Raw genomic sequence first — 27,135 nt, 5'->3', positions numbered from 1 at the left:
TTAATAGAGAATTCTGTCTTTTCCATATAATACTATAGATTGGTTTAAAAATTCTATAGAATGTTTATCATTCTGTATTAAATTCACTGGGACTCTTCTGTAAGGGTCAGGAAGGAAAAAGCAGATTTCCATGGGATTTTTTTTCTATTAGGTTCAACATACAGACTATATATATATATATATATATATATATATATATATATATATATATATATATATATATATTGCTCTCTCTCACTCTCTCTAGAAATGTTATCACAAGTTAGCACTGGACTCACATATCCAAATAAAACAATGAAGCAACACACACTTTCCTTCCTATTCTGATTGCATCACTGGAATCACTGGCTAATAAAGGCATTCTGTTTTAAAAACTTCCTTATGTGTCTCTCACAGTGTTGTGTGTCTGCATTCCTGTTCATTTGTATGCTTGATTAGCTGAAATCAAATACAATGATGCATAGCTCCAAGCAGCCATAAAAGCCCAAAGTGAACAAAAGTAACAACGAGAAATCTGCATCGCCATCCTCAAGGGAATCATTGTTCAGAAGGCAAAGGAACTGAAGCACAATCATGTACCTGCTTTCCTTGATGTCATTTTGTCATTATGTCACTGCTCATGGGTTTGCTCTTTGGTGACTTACCACGCTTCACTACTGCTCGATTAGAGGTGTGGAGAGGTAAGAAAAGATTTGCTGTTTCAAACTTAGAAATGTCTCTGCTTCTCACACATCTGACCCCAGCAGGCTGCTGGAAAGAGGTGGCTAAATTTTAAGAAAGTATGTGAGTATTGTTTTCATCAAGTTATGTGTTTAATATTTTGTTCTGTACTTATAATAGCTCCTTTTGCGTCTCACTCTATGATTTCTTGATGAATACCTCTTTTCTGTTATTGAAATTAAGCCCTTTACTTAGGACTTTAAGAGGATGTAGATTTAGAGTTTCACTCCTTCAAACCGTCACTGTAACTCATAGGGATACTGATCGTTCAAGTGTTTCTGATCATAGGCAATAATTTACATTAATGAGAATATAATTGCTGGGTGACTAAGGTGAGAAGGTTATCAATGGATTTGAGTTTTGCACTGATTTGGTGAGGAGCTATGCCATCCTGATGATGTTTTCTTGGATATATGTCTTGGATGTATGTCTTGCAATCAGTGAACGAATATAAAAGTAGGAGCCAAGAAAAATCTCTTGTAAAGGATATTTGCTGTTGGTTAGGTTAAACGTTAATTTACAAATGGAATAATAACATACTGAAAGGCCATTTTTGTAACTGTTATTTTATACATTTGGATGATGATATTAAGCAGGTGAGGGTTATGCAGTATATTTTAATGACACCAGCATCAAGGTAAACTAGCCAACATTTACCATAGTGAGCTGCATTTGATATCACTGGAGTTGCTCTTTCTGGCTAAATATAGTCTTTTGAAAGGCTACACTAGTGAGCAATGAAAAGAGGAGTAAACTAAAGAGGTATGAGGTTGATAAATGAATGATCATACAAATCATTATAATCAAGATGTGTTTTTCATAGATTTCACCTGCAGTAACCACTTTTGATCTAATGATTGATTTAATCAATTAATGGATAATGCACTTGTCAAAATCCAAACGGTTGAAAAGGACCTAATACTGAATTACAAAAGGCTTGTTGGTGGTTTGGGTTGCCAACCCTCCAGGACTATCCTGGAGTCTCTAGAAATTAAAGCTTAATCTTTAATTAAAGATTAACTCATGTGATGAAACCTCTAGGAATACATCCAACCAAAACTGGCAACCCTATTTGTGTCTAGAATATTAAGTAATGTTATATGGAAGTCTAAACACATGGCTGAAGCTTATGGGTGTAACTGGGTTTCTCAGCAAAGCATACAAAGGAAAAAAACAGTGTTTGAGGGAAGAACTCCTTATAAAAGGGTCAGTCTATACAGTCTTTTAGTGGCCAGGATTTGAAATGATTTATTACATTGTATTTGAGAACTCTCAAACCATATTGTATTGAAATAGGAAAGTCCTGCTTCCTTAGAATTTCTGCTAAGAGAGCAGCTTCTCAGTTAGCAGTGATCTCGTGCTAAGTACCAATGTTTACTTAGCTGAAATGAGGCTATTTTGGATGAAGAAAATGATCAGGTACTTTCTTGAATAGAAATTGTTTACGGAAACACTACTATAGAAGATCTTCTGAAATACTTTATTCTAAGCAACGTCAGTATTTGTCCTCTCAGAGTTTTTGTGACTGTTAAAGTCCAGATCCTCAGCAGGAGTAAACTAATGTAGTGTCATGGAAGTCAGTGGAACTATATTGATTTACATTATTTCTGAACTGGGCCCCAAATTTAATTCTGATGATGTATCCCACATTCCCTGCAGTACCTGCTTGGAATGAGTCAGCCACAAGGTGCTCTTAATTCACATGGAGCTGAAAGCGTGACTTTGCTATGAACCACCCAAGCAAGTATGTTGCTGTGCTGCCCCTGGAGCAGAGACTTGTAGAGTTACAATCTGCCTCTTGACTAGAAAAGGGATAGTGGAAGTAATTCAGGGTCAGATTCTGCCACCCTTTACTCAAAAAGAATAGTATTTTACTCTGTGAGTAGTGGCACTGAAACCAATGGCACTATTGAGAGAGTAAATCTCCCTGAGTAAGAATGTCAGAATCTGGCTGTAAGTTATGATATCAAGGGCACAAGGGTATTGTGGAAAACAGAGTTCATAGAATACAGCAATGCTCCCAAACTGGAACCATCATGATTTGATTAAGCAGGGATGAAATCATCCAGATTTCTAGGTGCCTGCCTATCCTTGAAATCTGTCACATGCACAGTAACCAGAACTACTTTCTGAACTTAGAGCCAGATTCTGATCCCCTTACTCATCTTGAATAGTACCTTACTCCATGATTAGTCAAATTTATTTGTTTCAATAGGAATGCTCATGTAGTAAGGTGATAGTTTGTTTAAGTAAAAGAGGCTGGATCTGGCCCACAATTTTCTGGCCCTTGACAATGGGCCAGATTCAGATATCCACACTCATGGTGAATAACACCTTACTCTGTGAGTGATGCTATGGGACCTCAGGGACCACTAATGGAGCAAAGTGCTATTCTGCATGAGAACGGGCATTAGAGCCTGGCTCAATAGCTGTAGCTATGCAAGCAAAGCTTTTTCTATTCATTTTCCTTTACCCTTTATCTGTCTTGTCTGTTTAGATTGTAAACTCTTCAGGGTAGAGACCATCTCTCATTCGGTGTTTGTCCAGAGCCTAGCACAATTGGGACCCATTCTCAGTTGGCCATTAGGACTTCTAGAATACAAATAAATAATAACAGCAAAGATAATGATACATGTTCTCCAGTCTCATGCTTCAGGGCATAAAGTAAATGCCCTGTGTGGCCAGGGAGGAATGTGTAGAACTGCGTCATTAGATAGAATAGATGCATTATGGAGATTGTAGGAAAAATTAATGGAATGGTTGACCTGTAACCTTAGACCTGCTGGAACCATAAGTGTTTTTCATGCTAGGTGTCTTATAAGTGACAAGACAGGGAGAAGTGCTTCAAAATGCGGCTCATTAAGAGAAAATGGCTGAGCTTTGGTTTGTTCTTATTTTATATGAAACTATTAACACATCCTTAAACCCCCATGCATTTACAGATGTGCAGACATTTCCAAACTATCTCTGGTGTGTTGGAATGAAATTTAATTGAAATTCTTTCTTCTTAGCTAAAAGCGACTCAGCAACTGTGCTTGAGAAAATCTTTTTTTCTCAGAAGATACACTGAGTATGGAAAAGGAGTTATTCCTTTTTTATTTATTTTTTTAGTTACATGAAAAAGTTACACCTGATGTTTAAAAGGCCCAGTGGCAAGGCATTCAACTTAAACCCTGTAAATCACAATATGTTATCCGACATGTGCCTCTAAAATGGTTGTCTCATGTTATCCTTGAATAATGTCTAACTTGCATAAGCTGTTTCACAAGAACATTCATAAATGCAGGATCTCCAAATGTTAAAAACATCAGCTCTCTTTCCTTGTGTGTGTTAAATTAATTTAAGATTTCTCCCCAAGGCTGGGATAGGATTAACACAGTCATTAAAGGAATGGCCATGGGCCCTGGCCAGTTCAATTTCAGTTTCACAAATGTTGAAATGTTCCTAGAAACTTGTTCAGAAGCCTCACTGTGTAACTCACATGGTTGCTTAGTCTAGTAAGCAGGGGCGGCTCTTGGCACCAGCAAAGCAAGCAGGTGCTTGGGGCAGCCCATTTGCAGGGGCGGCAGCAGGCAGGGATCCAGCCTGGGAGCTGAGAACCAACAGGGAGCTCTGGGAGCTGTAGTTCCTTGGTTAGCTCCCTGCCTATAGAGCCAGCCCTGGAGCAGGGAAAGAACTACATTTCCCAGCATTCCCTTGGCCATGATCAACAGGAAAGGGAGGGGGAGGGAGTATGGTAGCTGAAACCTCATGCTGTAGCTTGCTGTGAAAGGAGAGGTGACTACTAGAGTGGGGTGGCACTGTGAATGGGGAATAAGTGTGCCCAAGGAGTAGAAGGCTTTAGCCCAGATATCCCCTTCAGAAGACATCCCCAGACTGGATTAGGGATACTGGTGTGACCTCACCTGGCAGTCCCCAAAGAAGGAATTGGGTGGACTAAATGGACAGTGCCCCTCTCTATCTGAAGCCTAGCAAGGGAGGTATGTGGATCCCACTAGAATTTAAAATGAAAAGTAAGAGAGGGGAGGTTCTACTGGACCTGGGCAGCTTTAGATACAGTTCCAGGCATGCAGGAGGATTTCCACTTCTGAGCCATGGAAGCAGAAATTGACTTTTCCTTTCCAGATTTAGCTAATATTCGGAAAGGGAATTTAGCACCTGCCTTCCAGATTTGAACACCTCAAAATTCAGGAGTGCTCAAGCTCAGTTTGGGCAGCTGTTACTTCATTTCTCCCAAATTAAATATACTGATCCACTGTAATTTGCTGTAGAAAAAGTAGAATAAAATTGAGCAAGAAATGCTTCCCAGTGGTTTTTAGGACTGGAATTGCTATTTTCAACAGCCATTGCCTTTTTTTTATTTGTTTAAAAGGAAGACAGTGATATTGCATTGACAAATTCCCAATAGAAACAAAGAGTGGAACAAAAGAATAATAAAGGCACCTCAACTTTTCCTCATTTGTGAAGAACAGTCTTTTAATATGCATCCAGATATCCTCCAGTCACACAAGCTGAAAATTGTTCCACTTTACTGCAGTTCTGTAACCATATGGGAACCAATCCTGTCTGTGTTCTGTGCACATCCAAAATTCCTGCTGAATGACCCGCCCTGGGAGCAAGTTACCAGTGACCCAGGGCTGGGGCGGAAGGAGGGTGCAGGTGGGGTGGCAGGGAGAGCCCAGGGCTGGGGCGGCAGGGGGTGCAGGTGGAGGGGGGGGAGCCTAGGGCTGGGGTGGCATGGGGTGTGGGGGAGGTACTGGTGGGAGGGCTGAGGGGAGCCCAGAGCTGGAGAAGCACAGGGTGTGTGTGGAGGGAGAGCCCAGGGCTGGGACGGCAGCGGGGGCAGGTGGGCGGGGAGAGCCCAGAGCTGGGGTGGGGGCAGCCAAAATTTTTTTTGCTTGGGGGCGGCAAAAAACCTAGAGCCAGCCCTGCTAGTAAGCAAAGTGGTGCTACAGTCTACTTGGAAGTTATGTATTCCCTAACCTGAATGGGGGGCTGAGCTGGTTGACTCAGTGTAATGGGAAACAGAGCTTTGTCAAAGCGCAGAAGCTCAGCTGCTACTAGAAATAGTCCCTTTTTTGGGATGCTCATTGCTGAGGCCCACTGGTGGGAGCATGTGGAGTTGTCTGCTGCCCAGGCTATCCCATCTCTGAGAAAGGGCTTCAGTTAGCAGAGCTTTCAGTCTGGCACCTCGCGTGTGCATGCACTTGAAAAGGCTGCATACAGCAAAATATGGAGAGTGGGTTTTGGGACATTTTAAAATCAAGCAGTTTTATTGGTCCTGCATTCTGGCGCCAATCATTTAAAGCATGTGCTTAGCGTTAAGTGCTTTACTGGGTCAGGGTCAGATTGCTCAGCACCTTGCAGGGTTGAACCCTTGGGTTTTTTTTCTGATTTTGCGGAAAAGCTCTTGTCAATGTGCAGCGTAATACTTTGATTTTGACAGAAATTGCTGTGTTATTTTTCAATACACCTCTACCCCGATATAACACTGTCCTCGGGAGCCAAAAAATCTTACCACGTTATAAGTGAAACCGCGTTATATCGAACTTGCTTTGATCCGCCGGAGTGCGCAGACCACACCCCCCGCCCCCGGAGCACTGCTTTACTGCGTTATATCCAAATTCGTGTTATATTGGGTCGCGTTATATTGGAGTAAAGGTGTGTTTTATTTGTATTTCAGATTGGCCCCTTAACGGTCAGGACCAAACAGAGTCAAACCACTTTTGCCAATGCCACTGGTTAAAAACATTTTGCCTGACATAGGTCTGTGTATAAATCACAAAGTCTAGAGGACGAGACTGTAGCCCAGGAGGAGGCAACTTATGGCACGCGTGCCAAAGGCAGCATGTGAGCTGATTTTCAGTGGCACTCACACTGCCCGGGTCCTGGCCACTTGTCCAGAGGACTCTGCATATTAATTTAATTTTAAATGAAGCCTCTTAAACATTTTAAAAACCTTATTTACTTTACATACAATAATAGTTTACTTATATATTATAGACTTATAGAAAGAGACCTTATAAGAACTTTAAAATGTATTACTGGCACACAAAACCTTAAATTAGAGTGAATAAATGAAGACTTGGCACATCACTTCTGAAACGTTGCCAACCCCTGCTGTAACCTAAGCTGAAGTTTTTTTGTTTTTAAAAATCCTTGTTACTTGTGTTAGAATTGAAAATTCCTAAAGCGCAAGAATAAAGATTTGTGGGAAAATATCTTGGTAAAGATTCTTTTTATTGTGGTTGGACTGAATAACCCACTCTACCAACTTGCAAGCACACATTTCACTTCTGAGCCCTGTCACTCCTCAAAAGCTAGGTGGTGCCTTACGGAGGTACTTGAAAGCTGCTTGTGTTTTGTCTATGGCCTTGACAAAGATCTTCATCAGACCCAGCTTGATGTGTAAGGGTGGTAACAAAATCTTCCTTGATTCAACAAGTGGTGGATGCTGAACACTTTTCCTCCCAGGCTCCAATGACTGTCGGAGTGGCCAATCTTTCTTGATGTAGTGGGAATCCCATTCGCAGAGAAAACAGCAGTACTTTGTGTATCCAATCTGCAGACCAAGTAAGAGAGCAACAACCTTCAAATCACCATAAAGCTGCCACTGATGTTGGTCATAGTTTATGCACCTCAAAAGTTGTTTCATGTTGTCATAGGTTTCCTTCATATGGACTGCATGACCAACTGGAATTGATGGCAAAACATTGCCATTATGCAGTAAAACAGCTTTAAGACTCGTCTTCGATGAATCAATGAACAGTCTCCACTCATCTGGATCGTGAACGATGTTGAGGGCTGCCATCACACCATCAATGTTGTTGCAGGCTACAAGATCACCTTCCATGAAGAAGAATGGGACAGGATCCTTTTGACGGTCACAGAACATGGAAACCCTAACATCACCTGCCAGGAAATTCCACTGCTGTAGTCTGGAGCCCAACAGCTCTGCCTTACTCTTGGGTAGTTCCAAATCCCTGACAAGGTCATTCAGTTCACCTTGTGTTATGAGGTGTGGTTCAGAGGAGGAGGATGGGAGAAAATGTGGGTCCTGTGACATTGATGGTTCAGGACCAGAAGTTTCATCCTCTTCCTCTTCCTCGTCTGACTCAAGTGAGAATGATTCTGGTGCATCAGGAACCGGCAGTCCTTCTCCGTGGGGTACTGGGCATATAGCTGATGGAATGTTTGGATAATGCACAGTCCACTTTTTCTTCTTTGATACACCTTTCCCAACTGGAGGCACCATGCAGAAGTAACAATTGCTGGTATGATCTGTTGGCTCTCTCCAAATCATTGGCACTGCAAAAGGCATAGATTTCCTTTTCCTGTTCAACCACTGGCGAAGATTTGTTGCACAAGTGTTGCAGCATGTGTGTGGGGCCCACCTCTTGTCCTGATCTCCAATTTTGCAGCCAAAATAAAGGTGATCGGCTTTCTTAACCATAGTGGTTATACTGCACTTTTGTGATGCAAAAGTCACTTCTCCACAAACATAGCAGAAGTTATCTGCACTGTTCACACAAGTACGAGGCATCTCTGCTCACTTTGGCTAAACAGAAATGTGTCCCTTTGCAAAATCAAACACTGACAAATAAGAGAGCACGACACTGTATGATTTCTAGAGCTGATATAGGGCAATTTGTTCAGCAGAGTGATGTAAGCTTCGTTATCATTGCATCATCCATGACTTCTAGGAATAACATGATGCAATTCATATCATGTATGACACAATACTATCTTCAGATTGCATCATTCATTGTTTTGCCTAAAAAGCAAGTACTGTCCAAACCCAGTCATAGATTTATTCATAGATCCAGTCAAAGATGTATTTTAGTCATTTCTGGTTTAAATTGAGATCCCTTCCCTTTATAACTCACTTATCCTCCGCTATTCCCAAGTCAAGGGTCGTATATACTGAAATAATAGCATAACTTGAAAACTAGAGCCAATCAACAATTTTAAGCATCATTTTTGTTCTCAGTGACACAGAATTAGTAAAGTTTGACTACATTTATTTCAGAAGCATTTTGGCTGTAGAGCAGTGTACCTTACCTTACCTTACCTTACCTTACCTGCACTCTGCCTGCTAGTTCATTCTCACCAAGATTTATTCTAACAATCCAAATCGCTGACCATCCTCAAACAGCAGTTGTTTTTTAAACAACAGACAGAAGAAAAAATCTTTCCTTCTTCATCCTCTACCTCCCTGCTTATAAAATTACATTGGTCTGAAGCCCAGGAAAGACAGTATATTGTCCTGGACCAGTGACAAGTTTAAGATCCGATAGCTCAGGACCCACAAGCAGTCGAAACGAGAGCTTTGTGTTATTGGAAATTCCTAACTGGGACACGACACTTCTTACATACGTAGAAGGGCCCAAGATACCAAATTTTTAAAAAGAGCTACATTATTGCATATGGCAAAGGCACTTTAGATCATTTGCAGAAGTTTGTAATATTTGATTAGTTGCAATTTCTTTCTGACTTGGAGATTTGTGCAGTTTGGAAAGGAATCATTTCATCCATCTCTGAAATGCAGGTCTGCCTGGAGTGAAAGATGACTGTTTACTTAGACTGCAAATTCTTTGAGGCAGGGACCATCTTTTTGATACATGTATGTATACTCTGCATAGCACAAATGGGGCTCTGATCTCTGATTGAGAATTCTAGGTGCTATCAGAATACAATAAATAATAATAGGTTAGCAGCACACAGCAAGAAATATGTAGAGCAAGGAAGTAGTATATAACAGTTGATTGAAACAACAGGGGCAATTTAAATAGGCAGTAGGCAACTACTTACACTGAAAATTGGCCAAAACACCAGGAATAACAGTGCAGTATTGTTGTAGCTGTGTTGGTCCCAGGATACTAGAGACAGAAGATGAAGAAGAGCTCTTTGTAAGCTCAAAAGCTTGTATCTCTACCAATAGAAGATGTTCCTGCAAACATTACCATGATATCTTAATAAAATCGTAAAGACCTGGGCCCCTAATTGAATGTACCATCTGTAAAAGGGGACCTCCAACATTATAGGACCTGCCCGTCCATCATGCTGGCATATTGGTTCAGTACTAGCTCTGAGGGAAGAGTGCTACCTACTGAGTCACCAGCACCTTCCTGCAGCATGCAAAGATTTCCTTGCAAGTCTTCTACCTTGGTGTCCCCTACTTAGTTTCACAATTTCACATCCTCAGATGTGAGGGCTGCAGACATTAGCTGTTGTACTGCCTCACAGAAGTGTTTTGATGGTTTCAATATTTGGAGCAAGACTGATTTCTTTCTCCTCCTGTGCCAGTAGTGAGCTCAGAGTTGTGCATTGTGCTCACCTTTGCCCTTCTCATTCCAGATTGACACATTTCAGTATTTCATCATTCTTTCATTAGTAAATGATGCACATAGTCTTAGGGATCTGGAATTAAGGGAACTTCCACTTTGACAGTCCACCTTAGAAGTACTTACACATGTTGTTTCTTTGACTTTTTAGTGTATAAATGTGTGTTTGAAAATGAATGTGTCTATTTGCTTTTATTAGCAGCCTGATCTCTACAGCAGGGGTCAGCAACCTTTCAGAAGTGGTGTGCCGAGTTTTCATTTACTCACTCTAATTTAAACTTTTGTGTGCCAGTAATACATTTTAATGTTTTTAGAAGGTCTCTTTCTATAAGTCTATAATATATAACTAAACTATTGTTCAGGGGCGGCTCTAAGAATCCCGCCGCCCCAAGCAGGGCGGCGCGCCGCGGGGTGCGCTCTGGCGGTGCCGGTCCTGCGGCTCCGGGGGACCTCTGGCAGACGTGCCTGCGGAGGGTCCGCTGGTCCCGCGGCTCTGGTGGAGCTTCTGCAGGCACGTCTGCGAGAGGTCCACCTGAACCGCGGGACCAGCGAACCCTCCGCAGTCATGCCTGCGGGAGGTCCCCCCGAAGCCGCGGCTCTGGTGGACCTCCCGCAGGCATGACTGCGGAAGGTCCGCCGGAGCCGGCTGCCGCCCTGCCGGCAAAATGCCGCCCCAAGCGCGCGCTTGGCGCGCTGGGGTCTGGAGCCGGCCCTGCTATTGTTGTATGTAAAGTAAATAAGGTTTTAAAAATGTTTAAGAAGCTTCATTTAAAATTACATTAAAATGCAGAGCCATCTGGACTGGTGGCCAGGACCCGGGCAGTGTGAGTGCCACTGAAAATCAACTCGCGTGCTGCCTTTGGCACACGTGCCATAGATTGCCTACCCCTGCTCTACAGTATAAAATCCAAACCAATTGGGTGTGACAGTAGTGACCAGAAGTTTGGGCCTGTTTGTTATATATACCTATTAGAGTGTAACTCCTGCTGCTCCCAGTCAAAACTTAATACAGCAATAGCATGAATATTGCTAGATCCTGGCCCCTAATTCATTCTCTTAGCATTGCTCTAAGAGTGCAAAGGGGATGAATGCGATGAGTGTTCAGAGCCTGATGAGCCATCACTGAACCTAATGAGTCATCTGAGATAATTCCCTATAAGTCCTAAGGGTCCAGCCAATCCACAAGTTAAGGTTACCTGGTTAGACCCTAAGGTGGGTGTATTGGCTCCCAATGAAATCAGCCATTCCAGTCTGTTCAATGTCACAACCTTGTTGGTGATACTCCCAGTTGCCTGGTAGTTCTGATAGATTGGGCGTGGCTGGTGCAGAGGCAATCAGCCAGCTGCCCTGGCAATGAAAAACCAGCTTAAATAGTCAGCTGGGGATTTCTTTGTGTGTGATAGGCCTGAGTGTCAGAAAGCCAGTGTAGCCCAGCCCCTACTACCTTCTAATTTCCTCCTGTGGCATAGTGGGGTATTCTGGGTGCTGGAGGAGTAGGGTCAGAAAGCACGCCTGCATCGCCAGAGCCTGTTTGTTATAAATGATTCTGTGACAGTGAAACAACCCCCAAGGGATGAATCATTACTGATGGCACAAGTTACAGGACCCCTAAGGGTGAACTGGACCTCATAACCTAGTGTCAATTGCTTCTCAGCTGAACCTGAGTATATGGTTTTCTCTCTACGTATACCTACTATCAATGTAGTGCTTGAAAATGTCCCAAGTGTTCTAAAAACTAGAAACAACAGGAGTATATTTCTCTCTTTCTTCCTTTCTAAGGGTATGTCTACACTACCAGATTAGTTCGATTTAACTTAATTTGAATTTGTGGAATCGACCTTACAAAGTCAAATTTGTGTGTCCACACTAAGGACACTAATTCGACTTTGTGAGTCCACACTAACGGGGCAAGTGTCAACATTGGAAGCGGTGCACTGTGGGAAGCTATCCCACAGTTCCCGCAGTCCCCACTGCCCATTTGAATTCCGGGATTTCCCCACAATGCATGCTGGGGGAAAAAATGTGTCAAGGGTGGTCTTGGGTAACTGTCATCATTCAACGTGCTTTCGGACGTCTCAAGGGGAGATGGAGGAGCTTACTGACTCGCTTGGATCTCAGTGAAACCAATATCCCCATTGTTATTGCAGCTTGCTGTGTGCTCCACAATCTCTGTGAGAGCAAGGGGGAGACCTTTATGGTGGGATGAGAGGTTGAGGCAAATCGCCTGGCTGCTGATTACGCTCAGCCAGACAGCCGTGCAATTAGAAGAGCCCAGCGGGAAGCGCTGTGCATCCGGGAGGCTTTGAAAGCTAGGTTCCTCAGGGAGCGGGGTAACCTGTGACTGTTCAGTTTCTTTACAGAGAAGCTGAACCTGCCCCTGCTTCAGTTACTGTTGACTTTCTTCTGCGGTTACATACCCTGTTCACCAAGTTTCCCCCCTTCCAACACACGTTTAAAAATAAAGTTAATGGAACATTGTTAATTAACAACATTTTCTTTATTAATGAATTTGCGTTAAAAGGTTGAAACAGGGATGCAGACTGTGGTGGGTAGGGTGTGCAGTGAAGTTAACACTGCTTCTACACTCGAGGAATGACAGGCTCCTGCTCCTAGAGCGGTCCGCAGTGCCGGACTGGTTGTTTCAACGGAGCCTGCCATCCCTCCTTTTCGGGACTCTGTGTGCGGGGGCTACGTGACCTTGTGGCGGGGGAGGACGGTTACAGATTCCCCTGCTGCGTGGCTCTGTGGTCCGGGACAAGGACCGCTGCATAAGTTCTGTAACCGCCCTTCCATGCTACAAAGTCACGTACCCCCCACCCACACAGAACATGGAAAACACCTCCCAGACCGACCGGGGTGCCTACTGACTGCACTGTGTGTGTGACCTGCTGCTGATCCTGCCCCCGTGTCTGTACCCTGGTAAAGGTGACTGTCCTATGCAATTAACAACCCCCTTCACAGACAGTCTTCTGTAGAAAAACTTGACAGAAATAGTAATTAACAGCAAACTACTTTTAATAATCAACTACACAGTTAGGGGATGAAACTGGGATTGGGGCTTCGGTGAGCCAGGAAGGGAAGGACTTCTCAACATTTAGGGAATGAGAGCCTTCTTGTATTTGTGCACTCTGCAGGGGTGCAGTGACAGTTTTCAAGGCCCCTGTCGCCCCTCCTTCTTGTTACTTTGGGGGAGGGGGGTTTGGGACTTTGTGGCGGGGGAGGGCGGTTGCAGATACAGTGCAGGGGGGCTCTGTCCTCCTGCCTGCGGTCCTGCAGAACATCCACAAGGCACCGGAGTGTGTCAAATTTTCCCTGGGCATTTCCTGTGTGGCTGGTCAGAACATCCAAGCTCAGACTGCTGTCCAGAGCGTCAACAGAGTGGTGCACTGTGGGATAGCTCCCGGAGCTACTAAGGTCGATTTCCGTCCACACATAGCCTAATTTGACATAGCCATGTCGAATTTAGCGCTACTCCCCTCATCGGGGAGGAGTACAGAATTCGAACTAAAGAGCCCTCTAGGTCGAACTAATTAGCTTCCTGGTGTGGATGGGTGCACGGTTAAGTCGAATTAATGCTGCTAAATTTGACATAAACTCCTAGTGTAGACCAGGCCTAAGAGAGAGGAAGAGTGATTATTTTTGGTGGTACTGCTGTGTGTGTACCTTGCTGTAGGAAAGCCAAATCAAAGGATGAGTTTTACATTTAGTCCTGGTTTCACTACATTTAGATTCTGAAGGGAATATTTGTGTATATTATACTTAATGTAAGGGGACTGTTGCCCCCTTACATTCAGTGGGAGTGTTTTGGTTGGCTAGCTCCCAGCACTAAAAGAACGGGGGGAGGCCAATGCTCCAGGTTAGCCTCAGCCTCTGAGCCTGATTGACAGGGCAGGAAGGCTAATCAGGGAGTCAGGAGGCCAGGGAGGTCCCCGTCCTCTGCGTGAGCTGGAATTGCCTGGGTCAGACAGAGTGGGACCGCGTTAAGGAGAAAACAGGGGCCCAAGCTGAGCTGGGGAACAGAGCTGTGCCAGACCCAGAGGGGCCAGGAAAGCAGACCAGGAAACAGGTCAGAGTTGGGAACAGAGACACAGAGCCAGAGACACAGCCCAGAGAGAGCAGATCCTATGCCGGGAGCAGAGCTGCAGCCACAGAGCCAGGTGTGGTGAGCACCTGGGGCCAGCCAAGTGGGGACCTTGGGCAAAGGGCCCAGTGCAGAAAGACACCCCCAGCCAAGGGTCCTTGCAGGCCAGACTGGGAGGGGGATCTTAACCCGACAGGGGGCTGATGCTGGGAAGAAGGGTGTCACCACCCAAAGCCCAGAGATGTGTGGCCATCACCATTGCAAGTGTCCAACCCGCAGCATCCCTGCAGCACAGCCAGGGCCTGAGAAGGAGACCTGGGACTTACAAGGAACAGACTGTGAAGTGCCCTGATGTCCAGAGACACTGTTTGCAATGTTCCCTGCCACAGAGCAGGGTGATGTGTTTTCCTTTAACCTTTCCCATTATTCCTTATTCTTTTTTTAATTAATTGTTAAGTAAACAACTTGTATTTGCTTTAAATTGTATGGAATACTCAGTGGGTCAAGGTGTCCAGTGCAGAGAGAGTACCCTGGTGTGGGGATACCCTAGCCCCTGTCCTGGGTGACCACAGCACGGTTGGGGGTCGAGCCCTCCAGGAATCCTGGGTCCAGCCTTGTCGGGGTTATGAGGACTCTGCCAGACAGGAGAGTGGAAGGGGAGTCCTCAAGGGCAGGGAGGCCTCTGGGTAAAGGAAGAGGGAGCGAGAACTCAGATCCTTTTGCTAGCCCACTTAACCGGGGTAGTGCAGAAGCCAGGAAAGTTCCCCACAATAGCGGGACCATTCCCCCGCTTACATTAATATGTGATCTTGCCAGGGTTGGCACCTACCATTGATTCTAATATGGATGTTTTCACATCTGCTATAAACAAAAGCTGGTTATTATCCTGAGTTATGGCAGCCAAATGGATACCAGCTCACACAGTCTCACCAATTTTATCTACACAAAACCAAAAAGCAGACTATATGAAACATTAGTACATTATAGAGTCTGGAGAATGTTGCCTGCAATTATACTGATTGGTTAATGAGGCTGTCACTGCAATTATGGAAGTGCTTCCAGCACCCCCCAGTCCCATCTGAAATTTGATATCTTATCACATCTCATGCATTTTGCCTCCCTTTGATCCACTATTTTCACTGCACTTTCTAAAAGTTTTGCTCAGCAGCCTTTTCTTACAAAAGCAGTGGTTGTGAACCCACCATTTTATTATATTCAGTGATTGCATTGTTGAAAATTGTTGCACAAACACATGCCAGTATTCAGGAGTGGTTTGATATCAGAAGGAACGTTGCCAGGGGAACCGCTGCAGTTTCAGATAATTGTGTATCCGGCATAAGGAATATATAAGAGCAATAACATTACCCTTTGATTGGTTTTCCCAGGCATCACAGTTTGATTTAAAGTGAATGTCAGGAACTGATATTGAAAATCTGAAAGATACAGTTACTGTTAGACCTGAAATTGTGGATTTCACATATTGTAAATAAACAAAAAATTGTAAGGGTGATTCTCTTGGTTTCATAACGGTTTATAAATCTTAATGATGGGCTTGATCTTGTAAGCATGCAGAAATCCCATTCAGGACTATGTTTTAAATGTTACAGATAACCAAGTGCATTCAATGGGCCCATTTCTCCATTGACTTACATCTTGTGTAGTCGTTTACACCTGGGCAAAGTGGGTGTAAAATATTGCCATTCTGACCTGTTAACATTATTGCATTCACTTGGCAACTGTAATTGACTGCAAAAAGTCTGTGCTGTGCCTAGCACAATGGGGCTCTGGCCTCTAAGAAGTCAAAGAATAAATAAGGTGCAAGAGAGTGGAGAATTAGGCCTTATGAGCTAGATCCTCAACTAGTGTAACTCTGTTGACTTAACTGACAGCACTGTTGTATGGCTGTGTGTGTGTGTGTGTGTGTGTGTGTGTGTTTCCACCTTTCATTTTTTATCTTGTTAAATGTCCTTTCATTACTTGTGATGTTTTGTTGTGGGGCAATGGCTACAGATTTTTCCCTCAGGTAGTTTTCAAATTTGCTGCTGAGCTCTGTTTTGTAAAATTAAAAAAAAAAAAAAAACATTTGCAAGGCTTCCAAGTGCATGTCTACTGTTTGGCCTATGTCAAGTAATAAATAAAATTTTAAGTACACTTCATATGGCAGCCATTTGCCTTATATCTTTTTCTAAAGGAAATATAAAATGAGTCCCGAAGATTAAATATTAAAAATAATGAACATTTTCAGAAACTATTATATATACTAGTTTTCACCTTAAAAACTATCTCTGAAGCGTATACCAAAATATTAAACTTTCTTCCCTCCTCCATCAAAATTTCCTGACTTTAGCCAATGACTTTGAGAAGTCACTTTAGCAAAGCACATTTCATGATGTATTGGAAAAAAAATCCCTTGGGTATATTGCAGTAACTTAGCTGATTAAGTTAACATCTAATGGAAAAAATGATACATTACTTAGGCCTGGTCTACACTGGGGGGGTGGGGGTCAAACTAAGGTATGCGACTTCAGCTATGTGAATAGTGTAGCTGAAGTCGAACTACCTTAGTTCGACTGACTTACCCGTCCTGACGCCGTGGGATCAAAGTCCGCGGCTCCCCCGTCGACTCCGCCACCGCCGTTCGCAGTGGTGGAGTTCCGGAGTCGACGGGAGCGCGTCCAGAGTTCGAACTATCGCGTCTAGATTAGATGCGATAGTTTGAACTCCGAGAAGTCGAACTCTCTGCGTCGACCCGGCGGGTAAGTATGGACCTACCCTTAGTTCAAATTAAATATTCACCCATATAAAGGGGCAAATTCTTTGATAAATCATATGAAACTAGCCAAAAACTTAGCCCAATTCTTGAAACAAATGGCAGCCTTGTCAAATCCTGGCCCCATTAAAGACAACTGACGTTTTGCCATTGCTGTCAGTGAGGCCAGTATTTCACCCCTGGGTTTGTTTGGACTGAGACAAAGTTCCCCTTTCCCTGCTCAAACCCTGACAGTCTTCCAGACTTTGCTGAAATCCTTTGTGGATTTTCACAAAGTCTGAGACCCAGTTTTGGTCCAGCAGCTGTCATCACATCTTGTGAGTGGGTTCCAGGGAACAGAGGTGGGCACTGGTCAGTCCACTGGGGTAGTTCCAATTAGAGCACACAATGTTTGACCAGTGTCCAGATAACCAGAGCCTAACATACAGACTTTCAGAACTGACTGAACTCCATGCACCTTTTGCAAAACTACCAAAGATCGTCCGTCTGGTGAGCAGCATTAGGCAAAGGAGAAATATCTGGGTGGGTTGGGAAAGGAAGGAACATGATGGGAAACAGAGAAGGGATAGGAAGAAGATCCAGGTAAGCTCTGGATAATCATCTAGAAGGAAACCCTGGTCCTATTGACATTAATGGGCATTTTACCATTGATTTCAATATAGCCAGGCGCTTTCTCATTAACTTTTGGGAACTTATCCAAATTGTACCTGCAAACCTTTTCAGGATCACACATTAGTTATGGCTGTTAGACTATTGCTGCAGATGAGCCCAGCCCAAAAATCATTCATGAGTTTGGGGAATTCTAGCTCTGAACCCATATGTGTAGTTTTTAGCTCAGGCCCATTTCACACAGTGAAAACACATCTGAATTCAGAAATGCTGACAAATAATACTGCCTTTCCATCTTCTTGCCAAGTGAGTGATAGTATCAGGCTTTCACTCATTTCCTCCTTACTTTATGGTTTGTTTCCATCACTCTGTTGCCTTTCTTCTCACTTGGCCCCAGAGTGTTACTTGTTTAGTTTTTAAAGAAATGTATGGCTTGTAGGGGAAGTAATTTTCCCCATCTGGCTTTGCTTTGTGAATCTTACTGTAAATACTATGGATTAGGATAGCCAGTTTCTCCATGACATGGCATAAAGCAAAGTGAAGAAAGATAACCTCTCATTATAGAAATCTAATGAGAGAATATTGTCAGAAGATAGTGAAGTGGGGAAATATTAGTTCTGAATTGCTGAGATCATCGATGTTTTCATCTAAATATTGAGATGCATGCATATTTTGTTTTTAAAAGTTCTAGATCGGGGTCGGCAACCTTTCAGAAGTGATGTGCCAAGTCTTCATTTATTCACTGTAAGTTAAGGTTTCGCGTGCCAGTAATATATTTTAACCTTTTTAGAAGGTATCTTTCTATAAGTCTATAATATATAACTAAACAATTATTGTATGTAAAGTAAATAAGGCTTTTAAAATGTTTAAGAGGCTTCATTTAAAATTAAATTAATATGCAGAGCCCCTCCCAGACCGGTGGCCAGGACCTGGGCAGTGTGAGTGCCACTAAAAATCAGCTCGCGTGCCATCTTCAGCACATGTGCCATAGGTTACGTACCCCTGAGCTAGATTGACCTAAAGGATATTTTGTTTGCCTAATCTGTGTATATCTCCCAGTTCGTACAGCTCCTTACATTGTTTCAATATCCATCCATCCCTGTTTCAATGCCCAGTGAAAGCAAGCTCAGTACTCTCACAGTTAATTTACTCTTGAAGAAGGTTTATCCAACAAGCAAATTAATTTGTCAAGGTGACCTTCAGAGCCAACATTTTTTACTCCAGATAAAGAATGCCATTTCAGCTTGATTATGAAATTTAGCTAAGTGATCAGGCAGCAGCCCTTCTATACAACACAGCAGCATTGCAAAAGAAAAATTACTCCTACAATAAATGTGAATTTTCTTTTCCATTAGTCTTCATGTGCTGGCACTACATATTCTGCAATCTTTCCTCTCTTTTGTCATGCTCTGTAAATCTTCTCTTCTTGCATGACTGCCTTTATGTTTAAACCGGCTTGTGGGTTAAATACTTTAAAAATCCCTATTTCATACACTGTATAATAATGCAGTGATAGGCTTTCCTAGTCAGAGCTGGAACTATAATTCAAGTTTAGCAGTCTCCTGTTGATCACAAATTCCTGTTAAGATGTTTGCAAAACTCCCTCTGCAAAGCCCCTGGATGAGTTAGATCTTTGGAATCGTAGTAATGGAGGGTTCAGTCCTGCAGGACCCCAATGGCATCTGTGGGAGGTTTGCCTATGTAAGGGCTGGGGAAGCAAGCGGATGTATTTCTATGTTCTTCCTATCACAATAGTTACTTTAACATATGTCACTGTAACAGCATCCCCGCAAGGCCCCCCTGGCTCCTGTCCCTGCTGGGCTGAGAACGTCACACAGAGACCTTTAGGTGTAGGCGCACCTGGTGCTTTTATTTACAGGCTGTGCTCCCACCAACTTTCCACCATACAAGTAGTCCCCTTCTTGCAGTCCACCGGCAGGAGAGTGGGGGCAAGCTCGCTCGCTCTCTGCTTCCCCTCACTGCCTTTCCTCTATTGCAGCTTTCCTCTTTCCAGCTCCCCCACACCTTCCTTCCTTTGGGGCTGTTATCCAGCCCCAGCCTAATGAGGCAGCAGCTGTTCAAGCTTCCCCAATCAGGGCCAGGTGGTCTACCCAGCTCCAATTCACCTCCCTTAATTGGAGCTGAAGTGACAGAGGGTTGGCTAAGTCACCTATTAATATTTTGGCCATCATTTCTTCCTCTTTATTTCCTCTAACGGCTTATCTTGAGATGTTTTACTTATCTTTGAGTTTCAGGATAATGTTATTTCACTTCAATGACAGCATGCCAGATCTGGAGCATGTGTGGTTAATGTATCAGAGTTAATGTAAAATTCTGTTATGCAAGATTCTCTGATTTCTGTCCGGTGTGAGCTGGAATAGATCTAGGGTGACTAGACAACAAGTGTGAAAAATTGGGCTGGGGTGGGCGGTAATAGGAGCCTATATAAGAAAAAGACCCAAAAGTCGTGACTGCCCCTATAAAATGGGAACATCTGGTCACCCTAAATAAATCAATATGTTGAGCCTTTGTAAAAGAAGCAGTAATTATGTTTCAGTGCAAGCGGCCATATGAGTTTATGATCGTGTCAGCTTGATTTTTGCAGAATAATTAGTCAAACTAAGACTCTTCCACATCCTTTCTGGAGCTTCGTTTTCATGCTCTTCATATGTGATCTGCTCTAGGAATTATTTTGGCAGAAGTTCTATGACCTGTGTTATGCAGGAGGTCAGACTATATAACACAATGGTCCCTGCTAGCTTTGAAATCTGTGAACCTATATATGAGAGCTTAGTAGAGTCCTTTAAGCCAGTGGTTTTCAAACTTTTTTTCTGGTGACCCAGTTGAAGAAAATTGTTGATGCCTGCAACCCAATGGAGCTGGGGATGAGGGGCTTGGGGTGTAGGAGGGGCTTGGATATGGCAGAGGATTGGGGTGCAGGGGTGAGGGCTGTGGAGTGGGGCTAGGAATGAGGGGTTCAGGGTGTGGGGGGGGCTCTGGGGTGGGTTAGTGGATGAGGGTTTGAGGTGCAGGAGAGGGCTTTGGGTTTGGGGGAGCTCAGGGCTGGAGGGGGTCAGGGCTCTGGTCTGGGGGTGCAGACTCTGGGGTGGGGTTAGGGATGAGGGACTTGGGGTGCAGCAAAGGGCTCTGGATTTGGGGGAGGGCTCAGGGCTGGGGCAGGAGATTGGGGTGCGGGCTTACCTCAGGCGACTCCCAGTCAGCGGTGCAGCAGGGGTGCTAAGGCAGGCTTCCTGCCTGTCCTGGCATCGCGGACTGTACTGCACCCCAGAAGCAGCCAGCAGCAGGTCCAGTTCCTCAGCGGAGGTGTGCAAGCGGCTCTGCACGGCTCTTGCCTGCTGGTACCGCCCCCTCCAACTCCCATTGACCTGTTCCCGGTAAATGGGAGCGCAGAGCTGGTGTTCGAGGCAGGACTCCCTGGCCTAGGAGCCAGACCTGCTGCTGGCTGCTTCCAGGGTGCAGTGCAGTGTCAGAACAGGTAGGAACTAACCTACCTTAGACAAGCAGCACCGCCAATGGGGCTTTTACCAGCTTGGTCGGTGGTGCTGACTAGAGCTGCCGTGACCCAGTGCCTTCCATTCCGCAGCACAGTGCGTTACGTTCTGCGACCCAGTACTGGGTCATGACCTGCAGTTTGAAAATCACTGCTTTAAGCAATATCACAGTAACATTTACCTGTTAAAGTGGGAGCTCTTAATTACTGTTTAATGCCCAGATTCATCAGTGTACTTAAGCACATACCTAACTTTAAGCACAGGAGCAGATCATATATGTATGCAGCAATAAAATAGATGGTGTTTTTTTAAAGGTTTGGATCAATTACATTTCTCTGATGTGCCTCATTTTGTTTAATTTTGAGGAAAATCATACTGCAAGACCAGATATATTGGTCATTGAAAGCTATTAAATGCTCAGCATTACTGCTTCTGAAATATTACACCCTTTTTGCCCTGTATGAACAATCTACGAAATCAGCTCAGAGCTTCTTGTGCACATGGCATGAAAAATGACAGTTCCTTAAAACAACTTTTCCTCGACTGACCAATGAAGGCCTTGATTCTGCAAAGAACGTTGTCAGGCAGACCTCTGTGACATGCAGAGACCCACTGGCTTCAGTGGGGATCCAAGTGGTATAGTAGTCCATTATTATTTATCATTTCTATTTATTATATGTGCCTAAAGGCCCCAAAAGATGTCATGGCCCCATATTGTGCTGGGCATTGTACAAATACATAATAAGAGACAATTCCTGCCCTAGAGATTCTAAGCACCCATGTGTGAGCTCCTGCCAGGATTGTGGCCCTGGAAATTTTTAAAGAGACACTATTAGGTTAAAGTGCATGGGCCACATTCTTTGAACCTTACTTTGTTACTAATAAAACCTTAGATTATTGTACGCACACTATTAGAGAATGTTTTAATGTTTCAAACAAATACTGTTTAAAATGACCTGACAGTGACCTTTTAATTTCATCATTTATCCACACAACAGGTCCCGCACAAGAAGCAGCATTGCTAGCTTTACAGTCCTTTTTTCCCACCACTTAACTGGTGAGAGAGATCCTCTAAGGATGGGGGAGTGGGTCAGTCTCCATGACCTTCAGCCTTGAGCTTCTCAGTTAGTGCCTGTGGTGATGGTATTGTAATATGGGTGTCTAGGTGGGTATGGACTGAGACCACCACATTATTTCAGTCATTGCCAACTCAAGCTGAATTCATAGCATGAAAGCCCATTGCTGATCTCCTGAGCCATCCAGGTCCCTGCAGCTCATCCTTTAAAGCATGACTAGCCAGTCCATAATCACAGTGACAAGCAAGCTGCATTCTTGATCCCATGGACAGTAATCTTTAAAATCCAAAAGGATTTATGAAATCAAAAGGCTACATAAAGACAAAATTTTATGAGATGAGACTGAGAAAGAGTTTTGGTTTCCTGTATAAAAATTTACAAGAAAACAATTTGAGCTTAAAGGTGAATTGCAAAACAAAATCCCATTTCCCCGCCCCCCCCCTTTACCGCCCCTGCAGATGTATAATGGCCATCACAGAGATTGTTTCCTCCTATTTCTTTCTCTTTTTTTTCTGCTGGTGTTGGGTTGGTTTTTTACATTAGAAATATCAGGTTCTCTCTTCCTTACTTTGTTGGATGACTTTAACAAGGTCTCTGGAGGCCCTGAACTGAGATGTCACATGAGGCTGTAACCGGAGTTTCAGCTCTTCCTCCTACAATGTGGGGATGGAAAGGGTAGAGGAAATGTGTCTTAGACAGACCTGTTTAGATAATTAAACAAACTAGTAAAGCTGTTTTTCTTAAATATGTTAGAACATTTGGAATACTTGCCTTGTTTGAAAGCTATTTATTAGATCTCCTTTCGGTGAGTTAACAGACTGCAGTGAGGAATTGTTTCCATGGTGTATTTTCTAGAGGTGGACCCAAGCCAAAACCCGGATCCAATCATGCACAAACTTCAGAAGTTTTGGATCTGGATGCAAATGTTGTGATACAAGCCCAGCTCTATTGTTTTCTTAATGTGAAACTTGTTGCATGTTCTCTGAAAGCTTCATCGTGTTCTAAGCGTTCAGCTGATCTGCTCTCTTGTACACTTTCCTGAAGCAGAAAGGCTTTCGCATAAACGTTAGATTTTCCTGTAATCCATGTTTTGGCTCCCTTTTCTTTCCTAGATGGAATTGTGTACTGAAGTTTTGGATTGGGTGGGGTTGCAATATCAATACAGATAGAACTCCTCATTACATTAGATGTGGTCACTTATTTTTGATGTTTTAAAATAACATTAATGGGAAATGCCTTACATCCTTTCAGTGGAAAACAAATAAATTAGCCCTGCCTTTCTATTTCACTCACACTACAGTGTCTCTCTTGAATCACAGAGCTACTAGCAACAGATTGTGCTTTTATTTCTGCTCTTAGGAAATGGATGAAAGATTCAAGTTCTGACACAAACAGGAAAACACACTCTGAGCATTTATCCTGAAGGCATCAACTCTTTAAATAGCTACTGAGTAGTGTGACTCTGTTTCTCACAAGGGCCAGAAACTCCACGGCTCTTTGTTTCACTAGTCCTTGTATGACTAGAGGCATAAAGCTTTATCCTATCACAGTGTGTTCAGATAGCTTTCAGAGTATGCATGTTTGTGACTGTAGTCTGGGAAAGGATTTATTGCAACTGGAGGCATGAAGAAAGTTGGATTCAAATATATTTTGCTCTGTTCCTTTAAGGATATCATCAGTGAGACTTTATTCGGCTCCAAGGTAAGGTTTACAGAATTTACTAAATTGATAATTTTTCTACCTTTCAATGTTCCCTCCTTTCTTGTTTTCCTTAAACAAGAAATGACGGGACGGGGAGAAAGCTGTCAAAGATATAACTAGTGGAATTTTCCAGCTACACAGGAAAGGAAAGGGGGGACAGAATGTTCCACTATAGAAAAACAATTGGATACATTGTAAGTGAAAGTGACTGCAAGACAGGCATACGTTTGTGTTTTGTGTTTCCAAAAGTGTTGACTGAATGTAAAGAAAACCAAAATTACTTGATGATCTAATGTCATAAAACTTTTAAAGATCCTATTAATATTGCATGTAGTTTCTACAATTACTGTATCGTTTAAAGCAACAAAGAGTCCTGTGGCACCTTATAGACTACCAGATGTTTTGGAGCATAAACTTTTGTGGGTGAATACCCACTTTGTCAGACGCAGTCACCCACGAAAGCTTATTCTCCAATACATCTGTTGGTCTATAAGGTGCCACAGGACTCTTTGTTACAGAGCCAGACTAACACAGCTACCCCTCTGATACTTGTATTGTTTAAGACACACTTTAATCATAGTTTACTCCTAAAATACAAGTTTCAGTAACTGCCTCCTGATTTACTTCTTGGAATAGAATTTTTGCTTCACATAAAATTACACAACATTTAATTTTTTTTCTATTTCCCCTGACTGTGTAACAGAAATTCACTTTCTTGAATTTTTTATATATAGTACATATATGACATTGAGGTATGTCTTTATGTTGTGACCTGATTCTGATTTTGTTTCCACCAGTTGCACACTCTGTTTATTTCAGTGGAGTTATTCCTCATTTACACCAGCATCAGGGAGAGCAGAATTAGGCCCTCAGTCTTGAATGGACCACAATATCACAAGTTACACAGCTAGATGAGAAGCAACATATTTTCAGTTCACAGATGAATTATCCAGATCTACAATTTCCAAATGTTCATTGAATCTGAACTTATCTAAAATGTAGTTCAGCTCTGAGTACTTGGAAGCCAGGATTTTCAAATATTGCAGACTATTCTCTAAAGGACTCTTTTTACCCAAAGGAATTTTAAATCTGATATCAACTAGGTGAAATCCAGAAAAATGTGTTGAAGATCAGTTAAAAAAAAGTTTATCATTAGTACAAGGTGAAATTATCAAGGGACCTATAAACTATCAGATGTCCTTGTTACTGTAAAGCTCATCGTTCTGGTGAAATGTAATTCAGATGACATATGCCTTTTTTGAACCAATAAAATATTTTAAAAGAAAAGGAATTGAAAAATGTATTTATAAAATTAAGTCAACAAATATAAAAATATACCCATTCTTCCCCATTGCCATGCTCCCCCCATCTTTTATTTCAACATTCCTTTTGATTTCTGTCACACCGACTGGCTAACTCGCACAACTCTGGTACCATTTCTCTTTAAGAACACAGTTTTGGAGCCATGAGAGACATTTCTTTTAACAGCTCTAATGACCACAGGTGTATGTGCACATGCTAAAATGGTTAACACAACCATCCCTTCTCCAAAATCCCCCGAGCCTGGATCATCACCTCCCACATAAATCTTCATGGTAGATACTTTATACGGGCAGCTCCTCGAGGAGTTCTTCCCCTATTATTCTGTCTGTGGAAAAGGTCGTGCCTACCCATCAAATAGCCACAGGACCTAGCCCCAAATCTGGCAGGTTACTGGGAATCCACTGGAGGCCAGTGCCATCAGTGGTACCCAATACTGCAGAGAATTCCAACAGGATGAATATTAATGTATTTCAGTTGTCTATGGTCAGGAAGTCACAGCAGCAGATACTCTCTGTACTATCCCCAGACCTGACATTTGGCTGCAAAAAATCCATGCAGCTGACCACGTTGGTAGCTAGCTAGTTTCTAGTTTCTTTTGCTAGCTAGTTTCTTGATTAAATTGCTTAGAAAAGGGAGAGAGATTAGACACTGCGTAGAACTTTGTGATGTCTCTGAGCAGTGGTTTCCTTAGTACCGGTCAAACTATTGCATGTTTTAAGATGAGTAGTAGATTCCCCGCATCAAAGGAGGTGTTGAAATATTGTTATTAAATGTTCCAAAGGCGCTCTGCCAGAAACATGTGCCAGGATCAGTCACTAATGGGGGTTCAGATTGCCCTCTGTGCTTCCATGACTATTACATGTGTGAATGTGATGAATTCTTAGAAAGAAAGGACATTTTTTCCTCTGGTTATGTTCTAGGCTTCCTTTCAATGGTCTATGAAGCCATCACAGATGTTGATCTTCATTTAGTCCATCTGCCTGCGCTGAGGCAGAATCAAATATACTTAGATCATCCCTGAGAGGTGTTTGTCAAACCTGTTCTAAAAACCTCCAACTATCCCTATAGTTGCTTAACTATTCTTATAGTTAGAATTATTTTCCTAATATCTAACTAAGTTTCCCTCACTTAAAACTAAGCTTATTACTACTTATGATCATTATCCTTCTTATAATAACCTTCAACATGTTTGAAGTCTGTTATCAAGCCCCCCTCACCCTTCTTTTCTTAAGACTACACATCCCCAGTTCTTACAACCTTTCCTCGTAGGTCATGGTTTCAAACCTCTTGTCAATTTAACTCCAATTTGTTCACATCTTTCTTAAAGTGTGGTGCCCGAAACTGGACACATTACTCCAGTCATGCCTCACCAGTGCCAAGTAAACAGAACAATTGCCTCCTGTGTTAGTGTATAACATTCCTTACATCCCAAAAGGACATTTAAGGTTAGACTTCCTTGTAACAGGAGTTGCTGTGCTCTGGGGCTAAGTGGAGGAAATTCAGGTTTTCAAAGTGATTTATGGTTCAGCAACATTTTGCGTGGTTTAGCCTTGCTGCCTTGATGAGGAAGAAAAGTAGGATTCCTTTGGCACCATCATGAGAGAGGCATAGACTTATAGAAATTCTCGGGTGTCTAGTGATACGTTGTTTGAACATAATGGCCAGATCCTTAGATTTTATAAATTGGCATAGCAACATTAAGAATAAGATGATGCAATATTTTATTCAAACATTTTAATTATCCTGTATTACAAAGCCTCTGCTTTTATTTTAGAACCATATAAAAACTTGTCAATTATTTTGGAAAACTCTATAGAGGGAAACCTATGCAAGAGAACATAGATATGAGGCAGCCTCCTGTTTTGAGACGTATGCCACCCCCCAAAATGATTCCCAACTATATTGAATATATTAAATATAGTTCTGCTCCATCTTTATTTTAAAGACTACTGCCATTAAGCAACCAATTTCTGATGGTCCCCTGAGATATGTCTTATGA

General features: G+C 42.8%; 1 protein-coding gene across 8 annotated transcripts in view; it reads left to right on the top strand.

Annotated features, from left to right (window-relative positions):
- The window catches only part of ARHGAP28 (Rho GTPase activating protein 28), a 101,463-nt gene that overhangs the window by 15,572 nt on the left and 58,756 nt on the right, over nt 1–27,135 (top strand). Inside the window, exons 1-2 of one of the 8 annotated variants that reach the window (XM_039527032.1) lie at nt 22,858–22,917; nt 23,781–23,813. The exons of 5 other annotated variants lie outside the window; for them this stretch is intronic. The gene's annotated coding sequence lies outside the window, so the exon portion shown is untranslated. Of the gene's footprint in view, nt 1–490; nt 681–22,857; nt 22,918–23,425; nt 23,814–27,135 lie in introns of those variants that run through there. 2 more of the 8 variants (XM_039527033.1, XM_039527030.1) reach the window with 2 other exon arrangements.

The sequence above is a fragment of the Mauremys reevesii genome, linkage group 2, assembly GCF_016161935.1.
Source record: "Mauremys reevesii isolate NIE-2019 linkage group 2, ASM1616193v1, whole genome shotgun sequence".
Taxonomy (NCBI): domain Eukaryota; kingdom Metazoa; phylum Chordata; order Testudines; family Geoemydidae; genus Mauremys; species Mauremys reevesii.
Note: the sequence above shows the minus strand (reverse complement) of the source record. Positions and strands in the feature narration are given on the sequence as shown.